This window comes from Pelobates fuscus, chromosome 2, assembly GCF_036172605.1.
Source record: "Pelobates fuscus isolate aPelFus1 chromosome 2, aPelFus1.pri, whole genome shotgun sequence".
Taxonomy (NCBI): domain Eukaryota; kingdom Metazoa; phylum Chordata; class Amphibia; order Anura; family Pelobatidae; genus Pelobates; species Pelobates fuscus.
The window spans coordinates 81522344-81536941 of record NC_086318.1 but is presented as its reverse complement, the minus strand read 5'-3'; the positions used below and the strand labels follow the sequence as shown (position 1 = coordinate 81536941).

The 14598-nt window shown below is 38.8% G+C and overlaps 1 protein-coding gene across 2 annotated transcripts in view; it reads right to left on the bottom strand.

Annotated features, from left to right (window-relative positions):
- Positions 1 to 12781, bottom strand: part of LOC134586648 (period circadian protein homolog 2-like) — an 84944-nt gene extending 72163 nt beyond the window's left edge. The window contains exon 1 of one of the 2 annotated variants that reach the window (XM_063442336.1): positions 12664 to 12781. The gene's annotated coding sequence lies outside the window, so the exon portion shown is untranslated. Of the gene's footprint in view, positions 1 to 6137; positions 6196 to 12663 lie in introns of those variants that run through there. The other variant, XM_063442338.1, reaches the window with a different exon arrangement.
- Between the last annotated feature and the right edge of the window lie 1817 nt (positions 12782 to 14598).

Genomic DNA, 14598 nt, shown 5'->3' with positions numbered 1-14598 from the left:
GGTAGTGGACATGTCTGGTAGCAATTTAAAGTTGCCATAGATATGTTTACAGGCGACATAAACCAGGTATGGCCCTAGATGAGGTCAAATGACCATATTCGTTACGTAGAAATAAACAAAATTAAAAAATATATATTATTTGCATGATGCCATTTTAAATGGAGGGGTGATAGGGCACTAACTGAAATTCCTGCTCATCTTAATACTTAGCATGATGATAGTGGACATACAATGGATACCATGTTTTACATTTATTTCAGTCTGAATACCCTGGGCTGTTTGATTGACAGTCATGGCCATCATTTTGAAATACTATAAGCCATATTGCGTTTGGTACAAGGGTGTACAGGAATGCACATAGGTTCAATCCCGAACCCAGCTTGGGAGAGGTGGTAAACCCTGTCGCCAGACTGTGAATCCCCAAAACTAATGATGGAAAAAAAGCAAACATGAATCCTACAGGACACTTTGAGGTACATTAACATGGATCTGTCACTTCCTTATATTTCATAAACATATTTTTATGAACTATTCATATTATTATTTTATAAAGTGCCAGCAAATTGTGCAGCGCTGTACAATAGGTACACTAACAAACAAGAAGTTACAACAAGAGAGGAACAAAAGGTGTTGAGGGCCCTACTTAAACAAGCTTACATTCTAAGGGGAGTGTGGTAAAATGTATTTCATATATGGGAAAAGTAGGCTGCCAGAAGAAGAGTTGAGAAGGTAAGTGTGTGGAGGAAACGCTGTTAACAGTTTAGTTGATATATCTCCATGAAGTAGTGATTTTTCCATTGATGTTTTGACAGAATGGAAACTGGTTGAGAATCGAATTAAGCAGCAAAAGGTTTTCCATAGGAAGTACTGAAGGTGAATGGCAGCTGAGCACAACATTAAACTCACACAAAAGGACTGGAAAGGCATATTTGTTAATATACATAAATCCAGCATTAGCACACACACCCAAGAAGGTACAAATGTTTCCCAATGCATCAGCAGTGTGCTGGAGATGCTCCCACCCCATGGGGACAACAGGCCATACATGGTGGACATGTCCAAAAATTCAAGAAAACTGGTCTAAAATAACAAAAATGATCCACATAGTGAACAAAATCAAGATACCTCTGACACCAGAAACAGTACTTTTCTCCCACCATCCATACCCTGTCCCCAGACCTGTATGCTCACTGATCACACATCTGCTCTCTGCCGCAAATGCCCTCATTCCGTTAAACTGGAAAAAAAAACAGAAGCCCCCACGATCAGAGAATAGATCAATAAGGTGGAGACCGTCCGTCTCCTAGAAGAGGTGCATTCCTCCCTTACACATACATATGACAAGTACGAAAAAACATGGGGCCCTTGGATGCGCTTTCTCACACAACCCAGCCAGGACAGTAAGAGGGGTAAACCCACAGTAACAAAATCACTATAGGACATGCCACCAACCGACACACCAGGCTGAGAGTTTCCGTTTCCCCCAGTTTTCCCCCCACGAGGTTCACAACCCGCTTTCAAAAGTCAGAGGCCACACTACGTAAGCATAGATTGCACTGAGCCACCTCCTCCAGTCCCGGGTCTACAGACGAATGAACAAGGGCACACCAATGCTCCTCCTTCTACTTGTTTTATACTTAACGATGCATGACCACCTGTAATTAACCACAACACAATATTATGCTTGTGTAATGCACACCACAATTATGTATCTCCTTCAATCCCAGGGGGCTCTCGACAATACTGACCCTCACAGGCCCGCCTTCCGCCCTACCCAAGAAAGGCTAGGTGTCAATAAGGATATAGTACTATTCAGGTACCTTGACATCTCCCTAGGACCTATGATGTCACTATCAATGGCAACAACTTCATTGATTCTGCGATTTATCTGCGCAAACCTCATACCTACCATTAAAATTATACTTTTTTCCCCTCACCATAGCAGCTTATTGTCAGCACTAATAAAACATGTTATAATATTAACAGGCACATTGTTGCCTACACCTGTATTAAAAGGGTTAAAGGGAACATATGAAAAACAATGATCATGGATAATAGCCTTTAACAACAGGTGGGGACCTACCATTGTCAACCCAGGTTTATAATTATCTTTGTATAATTGAAGTGACCATCTTATCAGAATTATATGAAGTACAGATACAATCATATTATATATTTTATTTATGTAAATCATGAGAGTGTAGTGGTGTTATGGAGACCGGCTCAGGCACAGAGTGTAGTGGTGTTGTGGAGACAGGCTTGGAGACTATGATGAGGCCTATTAGAAAGCAGTTGTTGTTGGAGGATTCTATCATAAGAGGTGGAGCTGTATTAGGGACTTTAACTTGTAGCTCGGTGAATGGTGTCAGGAGCAAGGATTAGGCTTGATTTCTCATGGTAGCTCTGTTTGGAATGGAAATAAACTGTACAAAAAAGATGGTTTGCGGGGGGGGCGGAGCCTGGCTCTCAAGGAGAGTGGACGTGCATGCTGTGAGCTCCCGCTGAAAAGGCCAACAAACCACCTTTAAACGGGCTAAATCAGCTTTTGACCCCACTGACGGGCAACACAGAGCCCAGAGGGGACCCAGCGAGACACCCTGAGACTCTGCAAAGCGGATCGGGCACGGGAAACCGTGAGAGCGCCACTGCGGCCTACTATACCGGAGCTGGGGAGGGACGGCCGACCTCCCTGCTTCCAGGTACCCCACGAGAATAGACACACGCCTACCCCCCCCCCCTTTGGACCGGTGGGGGTCATCCCGGTCTACGCTCGACAGCCTAACTCAAGCAACAAGATATCGGCACATAGTCCCAGAACGGAGCACAGCCACATGGAGAGGGCCGAAGCGAAAATGGCGCCTGACACGTGGCATGATGGGGAGGCACGAGAGCTATGTGCCCCAGTCCTTTGCTCCGTGGACCGTACACTACAGCGGCTGAATAAGCGCATTAAACGGTTCTGGATAAAACTGGAAACCCTATTCTTTCCTAAGCCACTCCAACCTCGAGTCCAGAAGCGGGACGGCAAGAGCCGGAGGAAACAGAGGACCCCCTCGGGCCTACAGCATCGAAACAAGCCTGCACCTCTCACTAGCGGCCCACCTGGGCCGAAGACCACCAAGGGTTTGACCCGACGACATCGCCCACACGGACGGAGAGACGGCCGCCACAGACGGCGACAAACCCTCGCATCCCTCCGTCACTCCCGTTATGGGAAGGACCCGGTCCTTGGAAGAGAACGGGCCCGTGGCACAAAGATGTCGGCCTTCATACCGGCCTGGGGCTGGAGGGAGGACCCACCCTACCCCCGGCAAACAGCCACCTTTGGTACACGTCCAGCACCGAATGCAGCGAGCAGATCACAAGGCCCAGACCAAAGATGCACCCCACGGGTGACGAGCTCCCGGCTCACCTTTGCTGGACTCTGGCACGACGGCTCATGCAGCCTCCCCTCGCAGGGAACTGGTTACGACAGCCCAACAGCACTCTGCTGGCTTTTTCCGAACTTGGGAATCGGCTGACTGGTGACTATGACAGGGACAGGCCCGCTGTATAATGTTTTGGCCTCTTCACTTTCAGACAGTTTCCAGCGAACCTAATTTAAAACGTAACGAACCTAATTTAAAATCTTTTATGTGTCCTGCTTTTATGTTTTTTTCTTTTTTCTTATGCCATTATTTTTCTGCTCGCTGACTCCATTTATGACGAGTGTAACTATGTCCCTTAATTCCTTGCGAGTTGCAGTTAATGTGTTCTTTAATTTTCTTTTGCTCTACACATGATTGTTTGTTGCTCCAGCATCCAAAGCAATATGTACTAGATTAGCCACATAGACAGTTCTTGCTTTCAACCTCATTGTACTTTTTGATATCAGGATGTCACTGTAAGTTTGTTTAACATGCACCTATTTAGCAAACGCCAAGACGAATAACGCTATGTTTAACTACCTATACAAGCGAGAACCTACACCGTTATATATTGTCTTTAACATGTACCTCTTTAGCAAACGCCAAGACGAATAATGCTAGGTTTAACTATCTATACTAGCGAGCACCTACACCGTCATTTATTGCCTTTTCTAATATTAACAGGTACCTATTTGGCAAACGCCAAGACGAATAATGCTATGTTTAACTATCTATACAACCAAGAACCTACACCGTTATATATTGTCTTTCCTAATATTAACAAGTGCCTATTTGGCAAACGCCAAGACGAATAATGCAATGTTTACCTATCTATACAAGCGAGAAACTACACCGTTATATGTTGTCTCTCCTAATATTAACATGTACCTATTAGGTTTACCTATCTATACAAGCGAGAACCTACCCCGTTATATGCTATGTTTAACAAGATAACTGTATCTCTATGCGTGCTACTAACCTATTGAAAAGTTTGCATAATATAAAATATAAAATGAGGCTGTCTTTAGAAGGAGATGTACTACTGTGTTAATGCAATCCCACTCTGTACAAAGCTGTGCATCCCCTCCTCTTTATTCTGTACCCCATTTAACTCCTGCCTCAATAAAAGAAAGATTGACAAAAAAAAAAAAAAGATGGTTTGCATCTTTCTCAAAAGGTAACAAAATGTTCTCAGTGAGCAGTTCAGAGATTTTGCTAGGATGCCTTTAAACTAGGAGGGGTAAGGGGGAGCAAAATGGTTAAACATCAATCCAATTGACTGGGACATAGCAATACCAGGGTACTCTTTATATAGAAAAGAAAGGGAAGGCAAGAAAGGGGAAGGGGTGGCCGTGTATGTGAAGGATAGCATAAAATCTAACCCTTATAATTTGGTAATCACACAGTGGCTCGTGTAGGTGTGATTTATAGGGCCCCAGGACACATAGAAGAGTTAGATAATCTACTAGTTGAGGAAATCGCTAAAATGACAATGAAGTTATCATCATGGGTGACTTTAATCTTCCTTATGTGAACTGGAAAACCAAAATAGCTGCTTGTGCCAGGAGCACACATATTCTAAACTCCCTCCCGGGATTGTCTCTAAAACAAGTGGTTGAGGAGCTAACTCGTAAAGAGGCCATACTAGATTTAGTGTTAACAAATGGAGATTTGGTATCAGATATTACTGCAGGTGAAAGTTTAGGATCCAGTGATCATCAGTCAGTCTGGTTTAATATAAGAACAGTGACTGAGTCACACCACACAAAAACAAAAGTTTTAGACTTTAGAAAAACAGACTTTTCTAAAATTAGAATACGTGTAAAGGAGTCATTATCAGACTGGAGTAGTTTAAATGAAGTTCAAGAGAAATGGGATTATTTAAAAGTTGCACTGCTGAAGGCAACAGAAAATTGCATTAGGCTTGTCAGTAAAAGCAAGAAATTCAAGAAACCACTGTGGTACTCCGCAGATGTGGCCAAAATAGTAAAAAAAATAAAAAATAAAATAAAATAAAAAACAGAGTGAGGAAGCTAGACAGATCAATAAGATTAGACAGAAAGAGGCTAAGCCAGTTACAAGAGCTTCCAAATCACACACAGAGGGAGAAAATAGCACAATCAGTAAAAAAAAAAAAGGGGGGGGGGGGGGACAACACATTTTTTAGATACATAAAGAAAAGAGTAGTAAAACAGCTGACTGCCTCAATTAATATAGTTGTTCAGTATTTACAGATGAAAATTAAGGAGAGGGACCTCAGTAAGGAAAAAGGACAAATGATTAATTTGTTACATGTGAGTTTACAGAGGAATAGGTTCTATTTCTGCTGTCAAAAGTAAAGACAAATAAGTTAATGGGACCTGATGGAATACACCCAAAGTTATTAAAAGAGCTTAGTGGTGTACTAGCAAAACCATTAACAGATTTATTTAACCAATCATTAACAGGAGTAGTCCCAGAAGATTGGAAGTTAGCAAATGTTGTGCCCATTCACAAGAAAGCAGGGAGGAGTCGGGCAACTATAGGCCAGTAAGCCTTACTTCAGTAGTGGGGAAAGTAATGGTAACCATGTTAAAGGATAGGATTGTTGAACATCTAAAAACACATGGATTTCAAGATCAGAGACAACATGGGTTTACTTCAGGGAGATCATGCCAAACTAATGTTATTGATTTTTTTGATTGGGGAACTAAAATTAGAGATCAGGGTGGTGCAGTAGACATTGCTTACCTAGATTTCAGTGAGGCTTTTGACACTGTTGCACAGAGAAGGCTTATCAATAAACTGCAATCTTTAAGTTTGGATTTCAATATTGTTGAATCGGTAAGGCAGTGGCTGAGGGACAGAACAGAGGGTTGTAGTCAATGACGTATATTCGAAACTTGGGCTTGTCACCAGTGGGGAACCTCAGGGATATGTACTTGGATTCTGGATATTCTTGGATATGTACCCATTCTCTTTAATATTTTTATTAGTTATATTGCAGAAGGTCTCGATGGTAAGGTATGTCTTTTTGCTGATGATACTAAGATATGTAACAGGGTTGATGTTCCAGGAGGGAAAAGCTAAATGGCAAATAGTTTAGGTAAACTAGAAAAATGGTCAAAGTTGTGACAACTGACATTTATTGTGGATAAGTGAAAGATAATGCATCTTGGACGTAAAAACCCAAGGGCAGAGTACAGAATATTTGATAGAGTCCTAATCTCAACATCTGAGGAAAGGGATTTAGGGGTGATTATTTCTGATGACTTAAAGGTAGGCAGACAATGTAATAGAGCAGCAGGAAATGCTAGCAGAAAGCTTAGTTGTATAGGGAGAGGTATTAGCAGTAGAAAGAGGGAAGTGCTCATGCCATTGTACAGAACACTAGTGAGACCTCACTTAGAGTATTGTACGCAGTACTGGAGACCGTATCTTCAGAAGGATATTGATACTTTAGAGAGAGTTCAGAGAAGGGCTACTAAACTGGTTCATGGATTGCAGGATAAGACTTACAAGGAAAGGTTAATGGTACTTAACATGTATAGATTGGGGGAAAGACGAGACAGGGGGATATAAGAGATCCATTTAAATACATAAAGGGAATCAACACATTAAAGGAGGAGACTATATTTAAAAGAAGAAAAAACTACCACAACAAGAGGACAGTATTAAATTAGAGGGGCAAAGGTTTAAAAATAATATCAGGAAGTATTACTTTACTGAGAGGGTAGTGGATGCATGGAATAGCCTTCCGACTGAAGTGGTAGACGTTAACACAGTGAGGGAGTTTAAGCATGCGTGGGATGTGCATAAGGCTATCCTAACTATAAGATAAGGCCAGGGACTAAGGAAAGTATTTAGGAAACTGGGCAGACTAGACGGGCCGAATGGTTCTTATCTGCCGTCACATTCTATGTTTCTAGATCACTTGGACAGTTAAAGGGACACTATAGTCACCTGAACAACTTTGGCTTAATGAAGCAGTTTTGGTGTATAGAACATGCCCCTGCAGCCTCACTGCTCAATCCTCTGCCATTTAGGAGTTAACCCCTTCAGGACCGGCCTGTTTTTGCGATGTTTGTACGTTAAGGACCAGAGCAGTTTTAACACTTTTGTGGTGTTTGTGTTTAGCTGTAATTTTCCGCTCTCTCATTTACGGTTCCCATACAAGTTATATATTGTTTTTTTCAGGACAAAAGGGGCATTCTTTACATACCATTATTTGTATTATGTCCAATATTGTATTTAAAAAAAATAATAAAATATGGTGAAAAATTAAAAAAAAAACATGTTTTTGGACTTTTACTTGAAAAATCTCTTACTTATCTACAAAAGCTAATGAAAAAAACTGCTAAATAGATTCAAAATTTTGTCCCGAGTTTAAAAACACCCAGTGTTTACATGCTTTATTGCTTTTTTTTGCAAGTTATAGGCCTATAAATACAAGTAGGAAATTGCTGTTTCAATATATATATATTTTAAATGTATCAATAGTAACCTTGTAACACCGTTATCTGTCATAAATCCCCGAAACACACCTAACATGTACATATTTTTTTAAAGTAGACAACCCAGGGTATTCAAAATTGGGTATGTCCAGTTTTTTTTAGTAGCCACTTAGTCACAAACACTGGCCAAAGTTAGCATTTATATTTGTTTGTGTGTTAAAAATGCAAGAAACGCTAACTTTGGCCGGTGTTTGTGACTAAGTGGCTACTAAAAAAGGCTGAACATACCCCATTTGCAATACCTTGGGTTGTCTTCTTTTGCAAATGGTATGCCATCATGGGGCTAATTCTCATTCCTTGGCTACCATACGCTCTCAAAGGCAACCTAACCAATCCGACAAATTTCAATAAAAAAAAAAGTAAAATCAAGCCTTATATTTGACCCTGTAACTTTCACAAACACTATAAAACCTCTACATGTGGGGTACTGTTATACTCAGGAGACTTCGCTGAACACAAATATTAGTGTATCAGAACAGTAAAATGTATCACAGCAATAATATCCTCAGTGAAAGTGCTGTTTGTGTGTGAAAAATGCAAAAAACTTCACTTTCACTGACAATATCATCGCTGTGATATGTTTTACTGTTTTGAAACACTAATATTTGTGTTCAGCGAAGTCTCCCGAGAAAAACAGTACCCCCATGTACAGGTTTTAGGGTGTCATAGAAAGTTACAGGGTTAAACACAGTGCTAGCAAATTAAATTATCTGGACTTTCGGCCTGGGATGGCAGGCAGGTCCCTCAAATTGCAATCATTAAAATTACTTAATTAGGTAAAAATATTACATAAATACACATGTAGAATTTTAATATATATACATATTTATATATTTGACGTCTACGTGTATATTTATGAAATTATTTATGTAATTATGTATATGGACATATGTATATTTCGTATTGTTTTTATTTATTTATTTATACATAGATATATATATCATTACATTCTAAGTATATTTTGATATAAATATATATATATATATATATATATATATATATATATATCAAAATACTGTTAGAATAAAATTGCATATATAAATATTTTTTTATAATTATTAAAAATTATTTTTTTTTGTTATTTATTTTTATTAACATATTTGTATTTTATAATAATATATATATACCATATATATAGCAATTATATATATTGTATATATTCGTGTGTAATTTAAATATAAGTGTATTTTTATATTAATATACGTATATATAAATATAAAAATACACTTATGACATTATATATATGATACATATACATATATTATATATAGATATAATACATGTATATATATCATATATATATATATATACACATATTATAATTTTTTTTACACTGATTGTTTTTTTTTTACTTTATTTTATGATTTTTTACTTGCAGGGAGACTGCCTGTCAGCACAGACAGTCCCCCTGCAGGCAGATACAAAGACCCCTATTGCGGTCATGTGATCGAGTGATCACATGGCCGTGGGGTCCTGATCTGCCGAGGGGGGACTGCCCGGGCAGACAGGCAACCCCCCTGGACCGGGTGGAGCACTGATCGCCGCCGTGGGACCGACGGCGATCAGGTAAGTAGCCCCAGACCGTTATGACGGTTCAGGACCGTCAGCGGTCCAAACGCACGTTTTACCGCTGACGGTCCTGAACCGTCAGCGGTCCTGAAAGGGTTAAATCCCTTTGTTTATGAACCCTAGTCACACCTCTCTGCATGTGACTTGCACAGCCTTCCATAAACACTTCCTGTAAAGAGAGCCCTATTTAGGCTTTCTTTATTGCAAGATCTGTTTAATTAAGATGTTCTTATCCCCTGCTATGTTAATAGCTTGCTAGACCCTGCAAGAGCCTCCTGTATGTGATTAAAGTTCAATTTAGAGATCGAGATACAATTTTTTAAGGTAAATTACATCTGTTTGAAAGTGAAACCAGTTTTTTTTCATGCAGGTTCTGTCAATCATGGCCAGGGGAGGTGTGGCTAGGGCTGCATAAACAGAAACAAAGTGATTTAACTCCTAAATGACAGTGAATTGAGCAGAAAAAATGGTGGGGAATGATCTATACCAGGCATAGGCAACCTTCGGCACTGCAGATGTTTTGTACTACACCTCCCAGGATGCTTTTCCAGCATTATGGGTGTAAGAGCGTCATGGGAGATGTAGTCCACAACATCTGGAGTGCCAAAGGTTGCCTATCCCTGATCTATACACTAAAACTGCTTTATTTAGCTGAAGTAATTTAGGTGACTATAGTGTTCCTTTAATAACTGCCCTAGCTACCAAGAGTGCAACTGTAGTAATATTACACTGCTTGACATGTTTAGACTGAAGAATAAAATACACTTTTAATACAATTACACTGCTTGACGAAGATGATATGAAAAACTTTGAAAATAAAGCACAGGAATAATAATAATAATATGCTGCTGCAGTAAACAGTAATATTCTACCATAGGTAAATAACATCCTGATATAATATTATTGAATTTCTAGACACAGAACATGTTTAAGAACAGATATTGGTGTAAACCAGGGACAGGAGGTCCCAGGAGCACTTAGAAGAGCCCTCAGAGTTTTGTTTGGTCTTGATTTAAAAACACATTTTATTATGATTTATAGGATACAAAACAATAAACGAAAAAATACCTAATCACTCCATCTCTAGATAGATCCCTGAGGAGAGCTAACAAGCTCAGCAGACCTAATGGGGATATGCAATCAATGGGTTAAAGGGATTAGCTCAATGACAGACATAAAAGGGTGAGTAGCAGTCAGAAAAAAAAACATGAGCCTATCTGTAAGGAGTATATACTCGGAATAATATGGGACACTTTCCAAAGTGTGGATACTGAATACTCTGAAAAATTGCTACAATATCACCATATGTTTGTCTGTAAAGAGCCAGGCTGAAAGAGTAACATTGAGACTGCAACCAGTTTGCACTTGGTGCTACAGACACTATACAAGCCCAATATTAAGCAGTGAAATCCCTGGCAGTGAGCTGCAAGCAGTCTGCACAGAGTATTTTCAGAGTATTCAGTATCCACACTTTGGAAAGTGTCCCATATTATGCAGAGTATATACTCCTTACAGATAGGCTCATGTTTTTTTTTCTGACTGCTACTCACCCTTTTATGTCTGTCATTGAGCCCATTAGGTCTGCTGAGCTTGTTAGCTCTCCTCTGGGATCAAGATGTGGAGTGATTAGGTATTTTTTCGTTTATGGTTTTGTATTCTATAAAATTATAATAAAATGTGTTTTTAAATCAAGACCAAACAAAACTCTGAGGGTTCTTCTAAGTGCTCCTGGGACCTCCTGTCCCTTGTTCACACCAATATCTGTTCTTCAACTTTTCTAAGGGTTGCCCCCTGTGAGACATCCTCAGGACACACCAAGAGCCCCCTTTTATATAGGGGCTTTCTTTCATTTTTTTCCGCACAGAACATGTTTAGAAACAAACAGCATAATGAATTGTGATACGGTTTGATAGGAATAAAATGTTTTATTAGAAAAGTAGTATTAATATTAGAATGAGAAATATTCTACTTGGAGTAAATGCAAGTTTCAGGTTCAATATTATTACACTCCTGACACTCAAGTTACCATTCTAACAGTATCAAACAAATGTAAAATATAATAAATAATAATAATAAAAATAATAATAATATAATGACTGACACTGGTAATATCAAACAGTTTGAAACAGTCGTGCAGAACATGTAATATTAATACACTGTGTGAGCTAAATGAAATTCAATTACATCTATAGATACAGACTGTTACCATGTGTGATATGGGTACAATATGACAGGATATGAACCCCAGTAACAGATAGATTAGTATTATATTTTATTACCCTGTGTGGTGCTATATAAACTCCAGTAACATATTATTATTAGTATTATATTTTATTACCCTGTGTGGTGCTATATAACAGCTATATGAACCCCAGTAACAGATATTATTATTATTATTATATTGTATTACCCTGTGTGGTGCTATATACCAGCTATATGAACCCCAGTAATAGATATTATTATTATTATTATATTTTATTACCCTGTGTGGTGCTATATAACAGCTATATGAACCCCAGTAATAGATATTATTATTATTATATTTTATTACCCTGTGTGGTGCTATATAACAGCTATATGAACCCCAGTAATAGATATTATTATTATTATATTTTATTACCCTGTGTGGTGCTATATAACAGCTATATGAACCCCAGTAATAGATATTATTATTATTATATTTTATTACCCTGTGTGGTGCTATATAACAGCTATATGAACCCCAGTAATAGATATTATTATTATTATATTTTATTACCCTGTGTGGTGCTATATAACAGCTATATGAACCCCAGTAATAGATATTATTATTATTATATTTTATTACCCTGTGTGGTGCTATATAACAGCTATATGAACCCCAGTAATAGATATTATTATTATTATTATTATTATTATTATATTTTATTACCCTGTGTGGTGCTATATAACAGCTATATGAACCCCAGTAACATATATTATTATTATATTTTATTACCCTCTGTTGTGCTATATAACAGCTATAGGAACCCCAGTAACATTATTATTAATATTACCCTGTATGGTGCTATATATGATAACAGCTGAGCTTTATAACTCCTGCGCTGAGGTTGTTCCTACTCTATTCACAGCTCAGTGTGACTGTCTATAGAGGCTGTGGGTACCATGGGACGATGATAGGGCACAGACACAGTATTAGAGGACACTGCCGGTACCTGCTGTAGCTGCGAGTCGCCCGCTGTCGCCGTGGCGAGTTCCAGGCTGTGATTGGCGAGGAATGTCCAGGCAGCCTCCGCTCTGACTCACCTACATCCACACTCCAACGTGAGAGAAACCCCAGGCCCCGCCCACTCCGTGCTCCCATTCTAAGCCGTGCGAAAAGCTCCTCTCCAGCGGCCCGCCGATTGGCTCGCTGCGCGCCTAGCTCCGCCCCGCAGCCTCGTGCGCCATGTGTTTGGCTTAATCTCCTGTCCGTCTCAGCCAGGCGGCTGCTGATTGGTGGAGGGCGGGGGCCCGCTCATTGCATAAGATTCACGTGTGAACCCATGAGAAAGTGGGTGTTATATATGCAGTTAGTAGGATAGCAAGCTCTGAGTGATCAGCCTCACTCACACTCAGTAACGGGAAGCACTCAGCACTCATCTATCCTGCTGTACTGCTTACTGTAATAGACAGACAGTAATATGGGGACAGTGAGGGCTTTAATGCATTATATTCCCAGTATGGTTTGTAATGATCCTGATATATGACTGCAGGCTGTACACAGCTCACAATCCCTGAGATAAATACAAAATTAATACCAGAATTATAACATAACATATATAAACACAAAAAACAGACACAGTGTCAACAATACAACTCCAAAGGTGAATATAAATTGTCATTATTTTTGTCTGTGATCAGGAAATAATCGAAACAACTGTATTATGAACGCCAAAAATATAAAAATCCCAATTTTTCCTTTTAATTAAAAAAAAAAAAATGAGAGACTAATTTTCACACCAAAATAAAAATAAATAAATAAAAATAAATCATTGATATTATCAAAAGTCTACATCCGTGGTTCACAACTCTTGAGTCGAGACAGAAAATGAGGACCTTCTGCTATTTTAGTTTGTCCCCTTTGGTTGAGGATGAAATATTCTAATCGTCAAGGCCTGGTACCTGGCAGCGACCCAAAAGATGGCACCTTTCTGTGGCATTGTGGCTTTTCTCCAATGGATCAGAGATTTCTTTAACTATTGAAAGAATATAATGCAAGTTCTAAAATGAATAATATATTTTAGTATTTTTTATATTACAATGTAAGAATGGGTCACGGAGATAAATTTACGATTGACCAGTGGGGCTGTAAAATATTGGAATGTGCATTATGTATTATAAGAAATACTTATCAGCCTCTGGTTAATAAAGTCATATGTAGTTATAAAATAGTCAAATTGGGTGACATCAAGTATTTTAACATCTCCCTCAGGAAATAAGACACGTTATATAAGCATAGAATAAATACCAATTTTAGAATACAGTAGAATGCAGTTACGCTTCTTTATATGGTTTTGTATTTCTTCTTCCTCATTTCCATCATACTTTCTTAGTTACCAATACCGCAGTATATTTACCGGAATTTTTTTTTTTTTTTGTTCAGAAGAAGACAGTAACTGTGACTACAATTCAATCTTTGACAAAATTGGCAAAAACTGTTTGTTTGTTTTTTTTAAGTTTTCTTTGTTATTTATTGGTGCCTATATAACTAAAACATTCATGACTGTTAAACGGATACTTGATCCACTTAGATAGTCAATGAGATGGATACAATACTTTTAATTTCTGTTATTTCTGGAGGTCTTATGACTCGTTAAATTTACTTTATTTGTCGTTCTGTAAAGTTGACCGCTAAATACACCCAGACCACTTAATCTCAACAGTGAAATGTTCAGGGTGCAGTGATCCTGCCTTGTTAAAACGGCAGTCTTATTATTGCAGGGTTAAACACACCTCTAGTGGCTGTCTTCTTGACAGCCACTAGAGTCGCTTCTTCTGCAACAGCCAAAGGAAGTTGGTCATGTTGGTCATGTGACCAAATTCAGCTCGTATCAGAAGCATTTGATTGGACGTCGATGCTGCACTCATCATGCGTACGCACCATGTCC